The sequence below is a fragment of the Protopterus annectens genome, chromosome 10.part0, assembly GCF_019279795.1.
Source record: "Protopterus annectens isolate FY-2018-M chromosome 10.part0, PAN1.0, whole genome shotgun sequence".
Taxonomy (NCBI): domain Eukaryota; kingdom Metazoa; phylum Chordata; order Ceratodontiformes; family Protopteridae; genus Protopterus; species Protopterus annectens.
The window spans coordinates 745,319,981-745,340,887 of record NC_056744.1 but is presented as its reverse complement, the minus strand read 5'-3'; the positions used below and the strand labels follow the sequence as shown (position 1 = coordinate 745,340,887).

Sequence of the window (20,907 nt, the reverse complement as noted above, 5' to 3'; positions counted from 1 at the left end):
AAGAAGACCTAGAAGGTGGATAAGACAATTATCTTGGTGTTGCCTGTAATATAGGAAATCAGTGCTTGGCAAAGACCGGCTCTGGAGAAAAGCAAGGACTTTGACAGCGAGGTGTTTTCGACACAACAAGTGTCGGATCCAAGGAGGTCAGATCCGAATGCTTAGGAATTTTTGATTTTGGCTCTGATGCAGGAACAGGTTTAGGAGACTGTACAGGAGAGCATTTTATGTGCTCCCTAGGCTCCAAAGCCATTTCAGATTTCTTGGTGGGGATTTGTGCCCCTGAAACTGAAGCTGAAGAAGAAGCAGCTTAAGCTGGAAGAAAACCTTTCAAAACTAATTTGTTTTGTCTACAGCTTAGGGCCCTGGAGTTAAACCCTGCACAGATTTGACAAGGGGTGTGATGCCCCGTGCACCCTCCCAGCAATCAAGGAGCCTCAATCCCCACCACTAACACCATTGAGGGGTGTCCACACAGGGGAGGATAACAAACACACACACAGTAAAGTACAATTTCTTTTACGAGCACACAGAGCTCACAGTCAGTCTGGGGCTGGTTTCTCCCTTTCTCTCCAGATCCCCAATAAGACTCCCCACTGGCACAGCTACAGGGTCTAGATCTCAGCCTAGTGGTCAAGCTAAAACCTCCAGCACCCTCTCTGTCCAACCAGTGCTCCGTGTCCCTGCCCAAGTAGCTGACACACACAAACTTTGAGATATGAGTTACATATAAACACACAGACACCCCTGGGGAAGGCTGGCACAGGTTCTCCAGCTATGCCCCTTCTGCCCAGACTATACAGTAGTACCACTTGCCACCAACCACTAATATCAGCTACTAAAAAGGCCCTTACCAAAGGGTGTCCAATTATGTGTAATATTATTATCCAAATGGTAAGTGTAACTGAACAACAAGGCTTATTTGGAGTAGCTTAGTACAGTATCACTATATACATGCAATGTACTCTAGAGCTTAAATGATCTCTACATAAAACAGCCAGAGTTGAAAGGTTTAAAAATATTTAATAATAAATAATAAGAACACAAAATAATACTTCTTACTATATTGTGCTAGTCAAGAGTTCGGAGATCACAGAGAAATGCTAAAAATAATACAGCAGAAAAGTTCTGACATCAATACAGAAAACAACTATTCTAATCTTCATGTTTCCTAGCTATATCTAAGAGCAAACACACTTCTAAAATAAACTTACATATACAGCAAGGCAGTGCTGGTGATGTTGGATGTTCTGAAGACAAATGCAAAATGCCCTGATTTTCTCTCTCTCTCTGTCCTTAAATTGATAACACAGTACCACTGACTCATTTCAGATTACATCAGTATTCTCTGTTTCCCAAGTTAACAGAAACTCACAGTGTAACAGCCCTTTTGATCTTGTGGCTGGTCAGGAAGCCAGACCAATAAAAGACATTATACATGTAAATTCTAGCCATTAACTGTGGTCTCAAACAATAGGAAAAATTCCTTCATTCAGACATCTCGGATCTGAGTTTTTGAGATCAAACAATTATATAATGCTTGACTTATCAGCTTTCTTCTGCAGAGCGCACCATTGCTACATTTTTGACGTTCAACATTTAACACCATTTTCTTCCATTTAAGAAAACAAGCCTGTGGCTTACAATAATATTTACAAATGACAGAATTATCTCAAAAAAGCAATAGACGCCATCCCTGTGGGCATCAGAATTGGCTATCTTATGCCCAAAGGAAATACACTTCTTAAAATCTGTTGGCTCTTCAGCCATGTTGAAAGAAGAAAGAAAAAAAAAGAGGAAAGTATGGAATGGAAGACCCCCCCTGTTTTTTTTTTTGAGGAAGATTATAAAATTAGGGAATTACCAAAAATGGTAAAAAAGTAATACCTTGAGGAAAAACGGGTAAGAAAGAAAAAGAGATTACCAACAATGGTAACTAGAAATACCCAAGAGAAAAAATGAGTAGAAAGACCAATCAGGATAAAGGTAATGGGAGGATAGGGGTATAGAAAAATATAGAAAAAATATAATAATAAAAGAAAACTAAGCTCTACTTTTACTCATGAAAATTTGTGTGATAATAAACCCCAAGCTCAAGACAGCACAATCTGGGTCCAAACCATAACAGTGGCTAACGAGATCTGAGGTAATACAGCAGTTAGGGGCATTATGGCTAAGGGGAGCTGCTCAAGAGTCAAATCCAAGAGTCTGGAAGAAATATGGCTGAGCCGGATCCAAGGTCAGTTCTGAGACATATTAGTTGAGGAACAAATGAAAATTATATTGATAGGTGCATTTAAGAAAAGCTTTGCACAACTTTGAGGAAGCCAAACAGGAGTGATTTTCACCTGAATGAAAATTAGAAATAGCTGCCAAATTAACCTTGATAATTGAATAACTCGCCCCATTGTTAAAATTAAAGGACAGAAATTCAAGAACTGTGGAGACTGGGGCAGAGAAAGGATTCAGGTCTCTCTGGAGGGCCAGGATTATAAATCTCTTCCATTTACTTTGGTAAATTTTCCTTGTAGAGACCTTTTGAGAAGAGAAGAGACTACAGCAGACTGAGGAAGAAAGACTGGACTGTCTAGCCATCACTGGAAATGGAGAAACCATGTGGTCAACTTGAGACTATTTATATCCAGATGTTTCATTCCTGACTGGTGAGAGAGGAGGTCTGGACTTGGGACCAATATCCAAAGCAGATACAGGAGATGAAACCAGAGGGAGAGAAACCAAACTTGATGAGGTCAAAAAGATGTAATCACAATAATTGTGCTCTTCAACCAGAATGCTTTCTGTAGAAATTTGTGGATTAGAATGGGGGATTAGCACAGAGGAAACCAGAGGGCCAATCATGGACAAGAGCATTTCTTGGTGACTCCCACCATGGAGGGATCAGAGTGAAGAACCTGCTGCTCTTGTAGTTGTGGGGAGAAGCGAAAAGATCACATTGTGCCTGGCCCCATAGATGGAAAACCCTCTCTGCCACTTTGACATTGACAGACCACTTGTGAGGCATCAAAATGGACTTCCTTAGTTTGTCTGCAAGCATGCTGGCTTTCACCAGTATGTGCACAGATATGAGAAAGTGGCCAGAAGAGATCACCCATTGCTACACTTTCATTGCCTCTTGACATACAGGATAAGACCCCCCCCCCCATTTGTTGATGTACCAAACTACAGGCATATTGTCCATTTGAATCTCAATCATCCTGGAGGGGACAGCATCTTGAAAGGCCTACAACACTAGGACTACTCTTCCTTCCAGGACACTGATGTGCAAACTGGCCTCTTCTATAAACCATGTACCTTGGACTGTCCTTCCCAAGAAATACCTCCCCACCCCAGTTGGGAGGTGTCTGTGGTCACTTTCGCTACCAGTAGAAGAAAAACAAATGGACAACCCTGAGAAACTTTGTCTCAACAGACCCAGCAAAGAAGGTGTTCCTTGCAAACTTGTGTGATCCTGACTGGTGTGTACAAGGGCTGCTGAAGAATAGACCACTGTACTGACAGAGTACACTGCAGAATCTACATATGAAATCTGGCTAATGGAACCAGAGTTGAACCACAGTTATTCTTGCTGCCTTGAAGCCTAAAGCTTGCAAGACTAGTCATGCTGGAGGAGAAGAATGCAAGATCACACCCATGACTTGGGATGGAGGGTTTATACTCTTGTTGGAGGAAGCAATGCTATCTGATTGTGTCTTGAGGAGAACCTATGAACTCCAGATTCTGTGTAGGTGTGAGCTGTGACTTGTTGAAGTTGACTGTCATGCCCAGATAGTGACATAACTAGAGTAAGTAATCCCTTGCTTGTATAAGTAGATGCCTGGTCAGAGCAGTCAGCAGCCAGTCAGCTAGATACGGAAATATCCAGAATCCCAGCAGTCTCAGGTGAATTGCTACCACTGCCATGCATTTGGGGAACTTCCTGGGGGCTGTGGTGAGGCCAAAGGGCAGTGTTCTGAACTGGTAATGACTGGCTTCCAGCTGGAAGCACAAATATCTTCTGGAGCGCCTGTTCATTTTGATGTTATAGTACGGATTGTGAAGATCTATCAAGCGCATCCAATTACCCTTTTGCAGCAAGGGCAAAATGACTTTACAGTGACCATCCAGAAATTTGAATATTTCATATAATGGTTTAGCTAGATGAGTTCCAGGATGGTCCTCAAATCCCCTGTCTGTTTTGGCACTCAAAAGAATCTTGCGTAGGTTCTGGATCCTAACTGGTCTGTGGGAATCTTTTTGCATGGCTCTCTTTTTCCAGAAGCTTTTCTATTCCCAAGGCTACTGTCTTCCTCGGACTGAGTGGAACATTGGGAACCTACTTCATTTTCATGGGGGGATTTTGGAAAATGGTATGAAGTAATCTCAGAATATGATCCTCTGCACCCAAGTATTTCTTGTGATGGATGCCTTGGCTTCTGGGTGCAGAGACAAGCGCCCCCTGGCTGCATCCAGGGTACAGCAGCAGGGCAACCTTTCAGGAGTGCCGGTAAGGTTTATCTGATAATGTATTCTTGAAATCCTGGTTCTGCAGGCCACCTTTACCGTGAGGGCAGTGTCTTCTGTTACAATTTTCCCCTCTGCCCAGGGGAGAAGTGTCTCCTTGTGAATCTTGGAAAGGCCCTTGGGACTTGTGGAGCCACATCATCTTACCACCTCGCCGATTCTAAGAGAAGGATCTTTGAGGGGTAGAAAAATGATCCGAACTGCAGACAAAGTCTTTCCATCTTACTCACTCCTGGAGAGTATTTCCTTCACTTTGGGGCAGAATAAGGATGATCCATCAAAGGTAGCACTGGCGAACAAAGACATGAAGGGCTCCACAAAATTCCACAGGAGCATCCTGGTATGTCTTTTAATGGCAATACCCGAACCCGCCACCCTCGAGGCACCCTCAGCAGCATGAGATAACAGCCTCATGGATGCACTGGAAATGGAATGAAGGGTGGCCAGTTATGAAGAAGCTTTCTTTTGGTCCTCAACAGACATGGACCCAGAAAGAGATTTGGAGAGCTCCTTTGTCAAATCTCTTTGTAACCTGGTAAAGTGTGCCAGATGATTCAGTGACCACAGGGCAAAGGTGACTGAGGCATAAACTCACTTACCAAATCTGTCCACGGCCCTAGACTCCCTGTTAGAGGGATGAACACATGAGCTTTGCTTCATAAGCTCTTTAGTGGCTGTGGCCATGACTATGGCATCTACTGGGACTCCCTTGTTCCAGTGGCCTCTATCCTTCAGAAGCTAAGATCTTATCTGGTCAGCTGGTGACAGGCTCCATGGTATCGTCCCTTAACTCTCTCACCCACTAAGCTACATGATATATTTTTTACCACTAGGTGGCACTGCTCACACACTTATTCTATAAAGATCACTTTTATCCTTATTCTGCTCTCATTCAAGCTATCCCCCACTCTCTCAACATATTTACCCCACTGGCCTGCTTTAACTTGTGGATTGCTTTACTAACTTTCTCCCCTCACACTCTCCAGCCTAGACTTACCTCTGCTGTTCCTGTACTTCCTATAAAGTCCCACGTTTTTCCTACAGCTCACTGATTGGTTTCTGCCAGCCACCTTCTCTCATAGTTCATAGGTTCATAGTTTAGTACTAAGCTAACTGCCCTTGCGAGCCATTTGAAGCCTAGCCAATTATCCCTTGTGAGACTCAAACCCTGCACCTTGTGTTTGTAAGGCAAACACCTTAGCCATTAAGCCACCCTCCCAACCCCGAAGGCATCTTCCTTCGATCCGGAATTGAACCAGCAACCTAAGGATGACTTGGACAATTACTACAGTCCTCCGCTCTACCAGCTGAGCTATCGAAGCTCTTCCCACTCTGTTCACCCTTACAGGCTCACTCCGCTCCCCTACCCTGCCCCCAATTTCCACCCGTCACACTACTCCTACATTTATTGCTACAATAAACCCCTCCCTCTCTCTACCAACCAATCATCTCCACTCATCAGCCCGTCCCCTGCCTACCTCCACCTGCCAATCACAACCACTCCTCCCCGCCCATCAAAGTCCCTATAACTTCTTTTCTACTCCATCTATACATATATCCTCTACCATGCCTTGTCTTATACCTCAAACCATTCTTACCCCATCTATCTGCATTCTATTCCTACTCCCTTTATACCATGCTACTTCCTACACCTATAACCAACTCCACCCCTCCTCCCTATCCTACACCCCCCACTCCCCACCTCCTTCCTCTTACCACTAAAACACACTTCCACAACATATATGCCTCTCTAGTTCAACTCAACCCCCTCCACTACTTCAGAATAAAACTTTTCCCCCATCAATTAAATACTGCAAACCTAAATTAATACCCTACTTTCCACAACTATCAAAGTCCAAATCAAAAACACATCTACCCTTCCTCAACTACCTCTGCTTAGCAGGGGACATACACCCAAATCCCGGACCAAATACTGCCTCTAGTCCCATTCTCCCTGTCACTAACAATAAAACCAACCATAAATACCTCAAATTCCTCATCATCAATGCCCAAAGTTTAAAAAATAAAATAGCCCACTTTCACATTTGGCTACACCACAATCTACCCGACACTATAGCCATCTCAGAAACCTGGCTAAAACCACATATTAGTGGCTCCGAAATCCTCCCCCCTGGATTCCAATCCTTCAGGCACGGCCGCTTAAATAAAAAAGGTGGTGGGGTATCCTTAATCTACTCCAACCAGCTATCCATGACTCCCTACCAACAATGTAGAACTAGTAATAAGCCTACTAAAAATAAATAACCACAAAAGCATTTGTATAATTTCCCTCTACATCCGCCCTGGTAATAACACCACTACTCTTGAGGAAATTCTCCTCTGGACCTCTACAAATATTAAGCAAGAGACCTACATACTTGGAGATGTAAATATCGACTGGAATAAAATCAATAACCCTAATACCACCATATCCATCAATCTATTTAATTACACCCAACTAACTAAGTCCTCACCTACACCAGTATATTCACACACATACCCTCACAAACTTTAACCCCACTACTTTCTCTGATGCCTTAAAGCAAACTAACTAGAACCCCCTAAAAACTCTTCCACTAGACAATGCCGTAGAATTTTTCAACTCAACCTTCTTTAATGTCTTAAATTCCTTAGCTTCAATAAGAACAAAAAGAGTAAAAACCAAGACCGCACCATGGCTAACCAAAGACACCAAAAAACTTATGCTACAAAGAGATAAAACCTGGAAAGCATACCATCAATACAAGCAAGCTGAAAATTTTACTTAAATACAAACAACTACGCAACCTTGCTAAAAACAACTCATTGGAGACAAAAAGTCTTACTATATCAAACTTCAGTCTAACAAATCAAAAAACCCCAAATGGTTCTGGAATTCCATTAATTCTCTTCTCAACCCAGGTACCAAAAGCAACCCCTGCCCTGACACCAGCAAATCTGATCCGGAAATAGCCTCTCTATTCAATTCCTTCTTCACCAACTCCATAGCAGAACTGATTAAGACCTTCCCCAACAATAACCCTTCCCCTCAACCTATCCAATCTTCCTCACCCCCTACACATCCTCCTCCTATATTTGAGCTTAAACCCATCTCAACCTCCCACATAAAAAAATTACTCTCTAAACTAAAACCATGCTCCAATGCCCCTGACAATATCCCATCTTCCTTCCTAAAAATAGCCGCAGATGGTATCGCTCTCCCCATAAACATCTTGATCAACAGATCCATGCTGGAATCTTATGTGCCCAAATTATGGTGTGCTGCCTTCAGTCTACCTCTCCATAAAGGAGGCAAATACAACAGCATCTCAAACTTCCACCCCATAGCTATCCTCTCCCCAATCTCTAAACTTCTAGAAAAATGCATCCACCTTCAGCTTATGCCATTCCTAGCCAATCACCAACTAATCACTCCTACCCAACATGGCTTCCAACCTGGCCATAGTACCATCAGTGCCCCTCTCTCCTTCTTTCACACACTAAATCTTGCCCACGACTCTGGAAAAATAGTATCAACAGTTCTACAGGATCTGTCCAAAGCATTCGATACCATCTCCCATACCCATCTCCTAAACCATCTTTCTAACCTTAATCTGTCCCAGAATACCTTATCCTGGTTCTCCAGCTACCTTTTGGATAGGTCTCAAGCTGTAAAATGGGGGAAAGGCACCTTTACCATCCTTCCTACCCCCATTGGGGTACCCCAGGGATCCATACTTGGTCCAATGCTATTCAACATCTTTATTAATGACTTTCATAAACCCTTACCCAACACCAAAATTGTACAATATGCAGATGACTCTACTTTAATCTGCTGCATCTCTAACCTTCCAGAGCTCCAAACAGTGACACAAACTGCTTTCTCCACCACTGAAAATTAGATGCTCCAAAATCACCTCTCGCTAAATGCCAACAAATCCAAAATACTTATATTCTCTCCCTCAAAAGCTTCCCCTATTGATAAAAACTCATTCCAAATCATTAGCCAAAACAACTCTACTATAGAGGTTGTTCCCTTCGCCAAACTACTTGGAGTTACTATTGATGAACACCTAAAATTCGATACTCACATCCAGCAAAACATTAAGAAAACCCATATAAAACTTGGTTTGCTATACAGAAACATCCACTTCCTCTCTCCACCAGACAAATTCTAGTCACTACCTATCTACTCCCCCTCACTAATGCATGGCACTCCTCTACTAACAAACTTATCTGCCTCTCTCTCCTCCAAATTGGAAGTCTGTTATAATAAGATTTCCAAATTTGCAACCAAAGCCAAATTCTCCTCCCATCATTGTACTTCCCTTCATTTGTTAAATTGGCTTGAACTCTCCAACCATCTAGATTATCTCCAAATCACCACAGACGAATGTTTTAACCTACTAAGTGCCCTGCACTAACCAACATCCTTTAACCTTATACCCCTCACAGGACTCTCAGATCTACTTACCAAAACTTAATCTCTGTCCACAAACCCAATCGTCCTTCTGGTCAACTTCTGCTATCCTTTTCCTTAGCTAAAAAATGGAATTCTCTTCCTTCTTCTCTAAGGACTTCCGCAAACTTTGAAAATTTTAAAACTCAGCTACATTCCTATCTTTCCTCTAATAGGAAATGGAACTGCACCCCCCCACCTAATAAAATCATTCCACCCCTTAAACTCCTGACTAACTCTGACTTCAAGCAAAGCTAACATAAATGTACATATTGTAAATAATAAAATTGTACTATGTAACCAAAGATTTTATGCCTATTTCTCTTGCATGAAATGAAATTGTAATTATGCCTTCTTTACTACAATTGTATCTGTAACTAAAATATGTAATACGGACATTTTTGTTACTAAACTATGTAATGTGGAGCTTTTCTCCCAGGGCCTGCACTGAAAACGGGCTCCCTGAGCCCAGTGGACCTCCCCAGTCATCAAACTGGAAATAAATAAATAAATAAATCTGACTCCTTCCATGCATGGTATGAGACTAGGTCTATCTTACTCATCAGCCGGTGAGACCACCCAAGACGTAGCAGGGGCAGAGCTGAAAGCCTCCAAAAACACAAATTCCTCCTGGGAAGGGGGTTTGAAAGGGCATCCACCTTTCTGCTTGAGAAGTTACAGAATCTCTCCAAAGGAAACATCATCAGGTGGAGATCTGGGGGACCTCTCCCCTTTATAGAAGTTGGTCTCCAAAGTGAGAGATTCCTTCGGGGGGGGGATCTAGGTGTCTCCTTTCACATGTTCTCTTCCTAGGGACTTCAGTCCTGAGGATGGACTTGACTGAAGGCTTGATTGGGTTGGCTGTCCCAGTGGTATAGACCTGAGAGGCTCAGAGCTCAAATTCAATGGTGGAAGAAAATGGGATCTGAGGGGAGTAAGGATGTCCTTTCTCTTGGTAAAAAGAAGGGCCTCTCCACTACCTCAAAGGCAGAAAGTCCAGGGGAAACAGCACCCAGCCACACTGGAGCTGAAACAACCTGTGCTGTCATGCCCTGAATCCCCACAGACCCCTGTCTTGAGGAGGGAGTCAGACTAGAGCTGGCCAACGCTAAGAGGTTAGGATGGCTCTGACAGCTTTAGAGTCAACCCTAACCCCCCAGAGCCTGCACCTATGTTTCAGCTCTGAGAGTCATCCTGCTCCAAAAACACCATAACCGGCTGACCCAGGAACATGGTCAGAGTGAAAGAATGACCTGCCTTCGGATCCAAAAAGGACACTCTTGAAGACCTCATATCTGAGGGCTCCAAAACCACAGTTGAATCAGAGAAGAAGATATCACTTAAGGCTCATGGGTCCGATAGGAGACAGAGCCAAGATCATCCCTATCTGGATCTAAGCTCTGAGGAACTTCCTCATTATTCTACCTACCTCTGCTTCAGACAGACTCCTGGAGGACCTGAGGGATAAGCTGGTTGAAGGTGGTTTGGTGAATCTTCTCAGAGTTTCCTGTAGGAAAGGAGAATACAGCCAAGGAGATATCGGCTCCAGATTGAAGTGTGGAGACCAGGTCTAAGATGACTTAGTCTTGGATGAGCTAGGATCTGAGGACGTCGGATGCAACTGTTTTGATATTTTGGTTGGAGGCTTCATTGTCGGAGCTGATCTGGGAGAATGGTCAGGAGACCGCTTCCTGGAGTCTTTCTCCTTCAGTCAGGCTTCCCATTATCAGACTTCTTATCTGGGGGTTGAGCCCCAGCAGACAAGGAATAAGAGGAAGAAGGCAACCCCCCCCCCCCAAAAGTAATTTATTTACTCTATCACTTAATGTTCTGGAATTGAACCCTGCATAAATAGGGCATTGGGAGTCCAAATGGGTAGGGCCCAGGCAGTAAATGCACTCTGTGTCAGCATCAGGACTGGGGCTCTTATACCCACAGTGCATAGACTTGCCATCTTGCTGACACACAGAAAAGTATTTTTTTTTTTATTTTACATTTGATAACCGGGAAAGTCCGACTGGACACAGGTCCATTTTCAGCGGAGGCCTGGGGAGAAAAGCTCCAAATACAATACAGTACACAAGTGAGGATTTGAGCTTACATTCAGAATACATTTCAGCATGCAATATGCAGACATTAACAACCTGTTGATGAAAGGAATATATACAGTACATTACAAGACTACATTTCAGCATGTAATAGGCAGAGTATAACAATTTCTTGTTGTAAGGATTATATGCAGTACATTATAAGATTAAAAGTAGTACAATAATTGAAAAAAAGTACATTTTTTTTTGTGTAGTACGATAGGAGTTCATTCCGAAAAGCCCTTATGGTTGGGGTAGAACAGGTATAGCTGGGTAACTAGAGGAAGAAACACAAATAGAAAGGTTAAGGTACCAACAATGGTATTGAAAAATACCCTGTAGGGGGTAGGTAAAGGAAGCAGGAGAAGAAGAAAGTGTACCAACAATGATACTTAGAAGATTATCCTTTAACTGGTAAGAAGGCCTAAAAGGAAAGAGGTAGCGCTGAGAAACCCAAAAGCTATAATAAAAGGTCAAGGGAGGAAGGGTGATAAAGATCAGTTGAATAAGTTAGAAAAAAAAAATCATGATACGTGACAAAAATAATTAGTTTGCACCCTGAAGCTCAAGAGTAGAAGATTCACGACTGAACAATATGGTGGCAAACAAGAAGTGAGGTATGCTAGGATGATAGGGCATTGTGGATATAGAGATGAGCTGGAGAGTTGGATCCATGAATCTGGTAAAAGCGGCTGAGCCAGATCTGAGGTCAGATCTGAGAACCATCAGTTGAGGAATGAATGAAACTGACAATATCAGAGCCAGTTTTATTCAGTATAGAAGCCATGCCTGGTAAAACAGTAAATTTGAAATGGAACTGAATACCAGATTCCCAACTCCAAGCAGTCAAGGGAGATATGCAGAAAATGTTTAAATGGAGAATCACAGAATAATCCTTAAGTGAATACAAAGGTGCCATTGCATTACTCCCCAAGTTTGACGGGCCTATATATACTTTTTACAATGACTTCAGAGAATAAAACAGCATTTCTAAATTTGATTCCTATGCCATCGTATGGGTATAAACCGACTGAAAAAAAAATGGACAAGTTAGATGTTTGTTCACTTTGGACTCAACTAAAGACCATTGATAAATCTGGGTTTATATTAGATACTTGAACATTTGAAAGTTCGACTACCATATGGTCGACACCATATGATCGAACTTACAAAAGTTCGAATATCTAATAAAAATAAATAAATTATACAAAACACCTACCTGAATGCTCTAAGCAGGGGGGCGTGCCCAACACACACCACTGTTTAAATATACCAACTCCGAGATCACACTACAGTGCAGAAAAGGGAAATCTTTCCATTCCGTGCTGTATAGACATCTCCGTTACAACGTTTGAACATTCAAAAATCAGATCATATGATGTCGACCATATGAGATTCGGAATTTTGAATGTTCGAGCATTCAATATAGACCCGATAAATTCTACTAGACCCAGAAAATGAAATGTTCTATACCACATAGACTGTTGCACTACAGAGTCCTGCCTTTTGTTCTCCATGGAGAACCTGCAACATTACGGAAGCTAATAAACAAAATCTTTGGACCACATACCAGGTATGCAGCTACTACCTGGATGATGTGGTAATATTTTGTGAGGGTTAGGTAAGCCATCCTATTCTGAATTCTCTGTATCAAGGAAGATTGACTGCTAACCCCACTAAATGCAAGTTGCAAATGGCAAAAGTCTGCTATTTGGGTTATGTAATAGGTTAAGGGATAGGGAACCACATGCATGCTCTGCTGGAACTAATACTTTTGGCACCATTTTTTCCAAGCAATGACATAATTTTTTAATAGTGTAGCTGAGCCATGCAAAAAGGAAGATGTCAGCAGATGTGAACACTGCTTTTACTTTTATTACAACTCATGAGCATTCCTTAGATATAATCATACAAGTTGGATTGTGTTCTGAAACATATGGCTTATAAAAGCAAATGACTGTTTACATAGGTAAAATAAGCAAGAAAAGATGGAAGCAAAAATGGAAATCCCAAGCACATACAAAGCGGACCCAACCGGAAATATCCTAGCTGAATACAGAAATGTACACAAAACTGTTTACAGACATCTGGTTTCCAGAACACCATGGGAGATAAGTAAACTAACTACCTTTTATTACAAACCTCTTATTATATCTCTACTATATCATCTGAATGAATGGTGAGTGAATAAGAAAGGAGTGAACAGAATTGTCTGAAAACACTTTTGACTGAAAATTCATTTGACCGAATCACATTTGATATACTGTTTCTCTACTGTGGCTGCAGGTACTGATTTGCAGACTGAATGGCCGTGTGAGAAATAATAAGAAACTAGTTCAAACACTAAGCAGCTCTGTAGCTTAAACTAATATCTAGAGGTAAACTGTAACTTGTTATACTTGTAACTTGTGTCCAAAGAAAGTCTTAATCTGTAAGCATTCGGTTCATTCAAGTCTGACTGAGTAAACCCCTTTCATATAAAACTGATAGATCGAATAGCAAAAATGTCTTCTTTAAAAGTTTTTTCAACTTATCCTGAAGACTGAAAGACTCTGAATTAGTTATATTCCATGAGTGTTTACAGGGAAAGAGCCCGCTGCAGACATCATGCGGCAGCATTTTCACCATATACCAAAAGCTTTTGTGAGTGCACCATTCTGTCTATCGATCTTAACAAATGAGATTCACTCAAGCATCCTTCAGTTAAATTAACACTTAACTTTAATACTAATCTGCCGGAAATAAGAGGTTTTGGAAAGTTCACTGACAGTTCTTTGTACACAATGGCAATGCTTTAAGGTATAGTTCAATGTGACCAACATAACTTTTCTAGATCCTCCTATATCTCCTCTGTTCTTCATACATCTTGCCAATATTTGTTCTCTAAATGCCCTTAACTCTGTGGAACAGAGGGATAAACTCTTGAATATAACCCACATGACCCAAGTTCAGAAAGTGACTTGGACATTGTAAGGGCTGGGTGGAAGAGTGTGGGCGTGACCAGATGATTCCATCTTGCCCATCTTTGGCAAAAGGAGAAATGGTGTAAGGACAGCCAATCATCGCCATGCAAGTGAAGGCTTGCATGACACAAAAATGACCAGGACTGGGGAAGTTTTAGTGATCCCCAACAGTAATGATGACCTGCATTTGTGTGTGGATAGAAGCATACAAATGCACAGTTGGGGGAAGGGTACACATTGGTGATGCAGCTGCATACAGTTGCCATCACTGTTGGGGTTAGGGCTTTCTAAGGAATTCTGTTATTGCCAGGATGTTGACTGTGGCATAAATCATCTCCATGGCTGCTTGGATGACAGCTCCATCTCTAAAATCTTGCTTACAATACATAGAATTGATTAGTTTCAAAACGGATACAGGGAAATTTGATTTTCAGTGTCCACAGAGATATAAAAACTTCTGGAAACGTACATGCAGGAGGCACTGCATGAAAACAGACTAAACTACTGACCTCTCTGAGTGTTGGCTATGTGGTTATCAGATTACGCCAAGAAATACTACTTAGGGAGAGAGAGACCTTTAAATTTTGCACTAGTTGGGTGGGGCAGATATTATACTAATGCATCCCTAACTGAGCTAGGGAATGTCTCTGATGTTCAGAAAAAAATGTTTTTCTACATATTAGCAGGTTTGGATGGTAGGTGGTTGGTTACCTTTGTTTTAGTATCCGAAGGACAAGGTTGCCTTGGTCCGTATATACAGTCTGAATGTGGACTGTCCTGAATTATTTCTTGTCCGTAAAAAAACAGTATATTAAATACTGTTGTCATTTGCCACATAGTATTATACAATTATTTAAATTTGCTACTTGACTCTTGGTTATGGTTGTTAGAGAAAAAGAACCCCACAGATCTGTTCTAATATCAATATGAGCCCTAACTAACTGAGTCTGCTCCTTTGCTAATATTTGATGGCTACAACATAAGACTACTGGGAGTACACCATCCTTTTGGCTGAAATATCCGTGGAGCAGATTATTTTCTTTACCTGTGTTCAGAAGGCGAGTGCCACTGGTGAACTAATACATTTGTCAAATCACTCCTTGGCATGCCTCTCAACTGTATAGATTTTTGCCTCATATTTTTGGTCAATTTTTCATAAAATTGTTTTTTCTGGCAAAACATTGGCAAGTCATTAAATATAAAAGCCAGAAAACAATGACATATGTTTTGAATTACAGACTTCATGCCCTTCAGAAAATTCATGCTAACATAAAATCTGTTATTCTCTCAACTTTTAAGAATATAAGAGCAATATTTAAAAATAGTCCCTATTTTTGGGCCTTTGTCCCTCCATTATCTATAGCTTTGTCTAGATGTCTTGCTCTAAGAGGTGGAGAGGTATGCTCCAGGGTGCTTTTTGTGGTAGGTGATAGGATAGGCCAGCCAGCACCCAGCTGAGTGGGTTGGAGGTTGTCACATTAACTCAGTGCTACTAAATGACAAACATTTTCAGAGGGTTGTTTAGCCCAAGGTAAAGTAGTTCAGTCAAATCCTCCCAAGGGATACCACAGCAGCCACACTACACTGTTGTACTTCCAGACATCAGTGAGGGGTTTTGTTAAGCTTACCCAGGTGAGGAGTTCAGTCAAACATGCCACTTATTGTACAAAACTGGAATGTGGGCTTTGGCAATTCCAGCAACATTTTCTGTTTGCAAGTTCCTGTATCCAGTTTGGTGACTTAGGATGAAGGTCAGAACAGATATTCTAAACTCAGATATATATTTATTCAGGCTGCATCAAGTCATGGAATTTGGGCTCAGGTCCCACAACAGTCACACCTAATTTTCAAGTACGTGGGTGGATGAAAACCAGATTCTAGGTCTGAGACCAGAGGATTGTAGCCTGACTTCTGAGCAGTCAGTGATAAGAATATATTTGCTTCCTTCGGCTATCTGCTTTGCTGGGCAAACCCCCAGCAAATTAAATCAAACCATGGGCCTCCTTCCTTTGGTTAAAGGAAGATACCACAGCTGCCAATGGATTAGTGGATCCATTTCAAGATGCTTATTCATTTTAAAATTAATACTGCAGTAAAATACCCATAGCTTCTCACTATACACTAAAAATAATAACCTTTCTGTAATGTGACTTGCTGTTTGACCTGTATAAGAACTTCACTCTTCAAACTTTTCCTAAATAGGTGGCTGAGTTTCTAGTTACCCGATTACCCAGTTTCAAAGGAAAATGTCTCTAGGCCAGGGAGCTACTGGAATATTTCTGAAATCAACTTAGAAATTTAAATATTAGCCAAGATCAGGGCCACTTGGTTAACAGGCATAATGTCAGAGTTGACCTACCTCAGAAATGTTTCATCAATGAGAGAGGTAATGGAATCTATTAAGATTCAGGCTGGCTGTTATACCTGCATACAACAAACTGTATGCCCTGCAGGATGCATGTGCTGGACTTCAACTAGGTTTTCAACAGCCTTCCTAAATGTCTTTGTTCTGTCAAGGTGGTACATGAGGTGCCTATGCACATCCACATATGAAGAATCTTTTCTCCCTTATTCTTAGGATCTGGAAAGAACACGGAGATTAAAATATTGATTAAAAGTGAACTCTGAAACCACTTTCTGTATGATAGAAGGATTTGTGCATAACACAACCCTATCCCTGTGAAAAATCAGGTAAGTTTGTCCCATAATGAGAAGTCTGCAGCTCAAAAACTCACATTCCAGAAGTCAAAGCAATAAGTAAAACAGTCTTCCATGTAAAGAACTTGGGATCAGTGTAAGCTGTCAGTTCAAAAGGTGACATGGTCAATTTCTGAAGAACTTAGTTGGCATCCCATGAAGGAGGAATTTGCTTGCAAAGGGGTCTTTTATGCAATACTTCTTTCATGAAGAGAAGAAGAAAAAAGATGATCCATAGGCAGACACAGAGACGGATGCTAAAAGCTCTTTAGTAAAACGTTTCTTAATAACTCCAGTTAATCAAACTGCAGCAGGACAGAACCACCTTCCTCTAACAGCTAAAATAATGTGTTCTGCCCTAAGAATATACTTTAGACATGTTTCTTAAGCTGACAGCCAGCAAACTCTGCTGTATGTATACTAATGGAACCACCTCACGGAATAATTATCTAAAAAGTTAGATGTTATCATTCCTTGTATAGCTTAGGAAGCCTAACGGCTCCAAAGAACTTTCTACACGGAAGCAATTAAGCTCTGCATGATTGATGTAATTAGCAGACAAAGCACTCTGAAATGTTAAAGAAACAATAACAATCTTTCAATGTATCATTTCTTTATACAGTAGAGCATTGGAAGTTATCTGTTAACATCTGATTAAGCATATCTAATTAATATATACCAATAAATATGATGCTAAGTGCTCGAAAGTATCTCCAGGCAGCCAGATGAATAAAATTCACAGTTTATTTAACAAACCACACGATAAAAATAATTAAGATATTTTTCTTACTGTGAAAAGGGTGTGCACTTTGGAAGTGTAGAAAGGAATTAACATAGGTTGATTTCCTGTATACTTTTGTTTCAAAATTGTTTCAAAATTATTTTTGTATTTATAGATCTCCACATCTAAGTAATTAAGCACATTTATAAACAAAAATCTGGAGTTTCAATGGGAGCAGCATGCGCCCCTACATATGCGAATTTAGTACTATCCAGATGGGAAAAGAAATATATCACAAATTCCAAATACAAAGATAATTGGGTATTATACCATAGGTTTTTGGATGATATAGTTATTTTCTGGATAGGGGGCGAAAAAAACTTCCAAGAATTCATGGAGTATTTAGATACTACTACAAGTTTTTTGAAATTTACTTGCACCACAAACAAAAATGTGCTTAATTACTTAGATGTGGAGATCTATAAATATAAAAATAATTTTGAAACAAAAGTATACAGGAAATCAACCTATGTTAATTCCTTTCTACACTTCCAAAGTGCACACCCTTTTCACAGTAAGAAAAATATCTTAATTATTTTTATCGTGTGGTTTGTTAAATAAACTGTGAATTTTATTCATCTGGCTGCCTGGAGATACTTTCGAGCACTTAGCATCATATTTATTGGTATTTGTTGGTGGTTTTCTTGTGGATGCTATCGCATTGCTACGTTCATATCTAATTAATATGACTTACAATGAAACAGCGAAAGTCCTTTAATAGTCACCCTATGTTACAACTAATTTCTAGTTTTAACACAAGACATGAAGGGTTATGCATGCTTTTCACTATAAGGAAACTATGACTTATTTTACTAGATACTCCTGGTGTCTCATACAGCTTTTTAAACTTGTTCACAATGCTGCTGATACTATAATGCAGTTCTATTATTAAACAAAACAGGCTGAAGTACCTCCCTGGTAAAAGTGTGCAAATCAACTGGAATTTCAGCTAACTCAGGCATTTGTGTAAATATAATATTTAAACCTCTACAAAGAATAAAACAATCAAAGCACTTCAGACTTGTAGAAGAAAAAATGTATTTATTTATTTATTGATGTATTTGCTTACATTTAAAGCTGTTCAAGTTTATATTGGAAAAAAAGTAAGTTATTTGCCTGAAATACTATAACTGTATCTTCTGGGATTTGATTTAATATATTTCGAAATTTCCTCTTGTGCTTGTCATTCTACCACAATATGCCACTATCATTTCTTCTATCATTTTATCTCTCTTCTAGATACCTTCCTCACCCTTTTTTTTTCTTTTTTTTTGTGGGGTAAATGTCTGGGAGTAGATCTCTCTTCTAGCTACCTTCCTCACCCATTTTTTTTTTTGTGGGGTAAATGTCTGGGAGTAGGGAGACAGTCCACTTGAGTCTGTAGAATCTGAGCTTTGTTCCCATATCCAACTTTACTTTCCACAACCATGGGTGGCGAAAGCCAAACACACTCTGGCTAGGCTTATAAATGCCCTAGGGCAGATAGCCTAGTATGAACCTATGAACATCACAGCTGTTTACAGGAAATACAAGAATCTTATCTTAAATTGTTTATTTTCACATCTAGACCTTCTGGTTTATATACTGTTTTTTGGCAGAAGACTACAGCTGGAGGTAATAAAAGAATAGGTTGCTGTTTAATTTTGAATCACTAAGTTTGAAGGACATGTATTTGTAACTGTTTGTTTTAGTAAGCCATCCTGCAAGGCTAACACGAGTGATATAAATACAATGCCTATTCAGGCAGGAGTCTAAAGGATGTTTCTGTCATCACCCATTTTTAGTACATTTTGTGCAATTTATATGCCCAAGTAAAATATATTGTCACATCAAGCACTGAGAGCATTGCAATATTGTCAGTAAAATTTGGAAGGTTATCCTGTACTTGGATGAGTGTAAAATGGACAAGTTTGAACCTTTTGATTTAACCATAGGAAATCACTAGCAGCTTTTCTGTCTTTTTCTATTTTTCTTTTGTGTGCATGTCTGCATGTGTGTGTGTGTGGGGGTGGGCTGTAAGCAATTTAACATTTTTGCACTTCAATTTTTTTTCCACAGTTGTATGATTATTAACATACAGACATAGGGGTGTGAGGGGGGCAATTTTTAATTTATTTATTTTTATTATTAATTTCATTTGAATGAAGCTTCTACTAGTTTGATTCATTTGGTTGAAGTACAGGGGAATGCATTTGGAATGTGAGCTATATGCCTCTTTACTCTGGGGTGGGGGTTTCTATTTTTATATAGTCTCAAAACATTCTGTTCAGTACATTTTCTATATGATATTTTGCTATATTCAGCATTTTAGCATTGTAATATCTGCATTTTAATGGGGCAACCAAACTGACAAGATCTGCTTATTTGCAAAAAGAATATGTCAGCATACCTCTCAACCTCTTAGGGCAAGAAATATGAACAAAGCCTGACATAATGGAGGAACAAAGGTCCAGAAATAGGCATACATTTTAAATATTGCTTTTATAAACTTAAAAAGTTGCTAGAATAACAGGATTTGTGTTAGCATGCACTTTCTGAATGACATGAAGTCTGAAACTCAAATGCATACCATTATTTAGTTTCTTTAATCCTTAGATCATTAAAAAAGAAACACAGCACCAAAACTAAGAAGCAAAGGGAAGACCACCGGCTCAGCTTTCAACAACAGTACAACACCAAATGTTCCTTCTTATGGGAGCAGCAATCGCTGAGTATACTCCTTCACAAGCCTTTTGTCAGCAAAAACAGATAAACCAGCACGTAAACGTTTAAGACTGGAACAAGACTTCTTTATTCAAAAAACAGTAAAGCCAAGCGCTTTCGCCTGAGAGTCTCAGGCTTTTTCAAGGTGAAAATCCTTAGATCATCCCAGTGATTTGTCAAAAAAAAAAGAACACAACTTTCATGAGCAATAGACCAAAAATCTGGACATTCTGTGAAAATATGTACAGCTGAGAGGTATGCATGTCAGGATAAACTTTAAATATGACATTCCTACTTTAATGCTAGTTTTGACTTAATACATTTATACTTGCAGGGTAGCATAGCAAACAGTCATGCAGGGATGAAAAGAAGTTATGTTCTTACTATAACGTTCCATCTATGTTGTTGATTCATTCATGACAGATGGGTCTCGGTCCCATCTTCGGAACCGCCAAGGCCAATATAACAAGCTCGCACCAGCCAAAAATTCTGGAGCTAAGGTTACCCATAGTGCCCCTCTCCTCATCTCCTCAGATCAAGTTTGCACATAAGGAAAGACGGTGGAGGCTTTGTCTGAGCAAATGCCCTATCATGTAAGCAGCACCAAATCCGAACCTCCAGGAGTCTTTCGGAGGGGGTAGGAAGGTAGGATGTCATAAATGAATGAAGATCAACAACACAGATGGAAAGTTATGGTAAGAACATAACTTCTTTATC

At 40.3% G+C, this 20,907-nt stretch overlaps 1 long non-coding RNA gene and 1 other non-coding gene across 3 annotated transcripts in view; both read right to left on the bottom strand.

Moving 5' to 3' along the window:
- Nucleotides 1-20,907, bottom strand: part of LOC122813313 — a 376,648-nt gene that overhangs the window by 62,443 nt on the left and 293,298 nt on the right. The window lies entirely within an intron of this gene.
- Nucleotides 5,757-5,843, bottom strand: TRNAY-GUA. The gene is given in 2 exon segments: nucleotides 5,757-5,792; nucleotides 5,807-5,843. It is a non-coding gene; the product is annotated as a tRNA-Tyr (tRNA).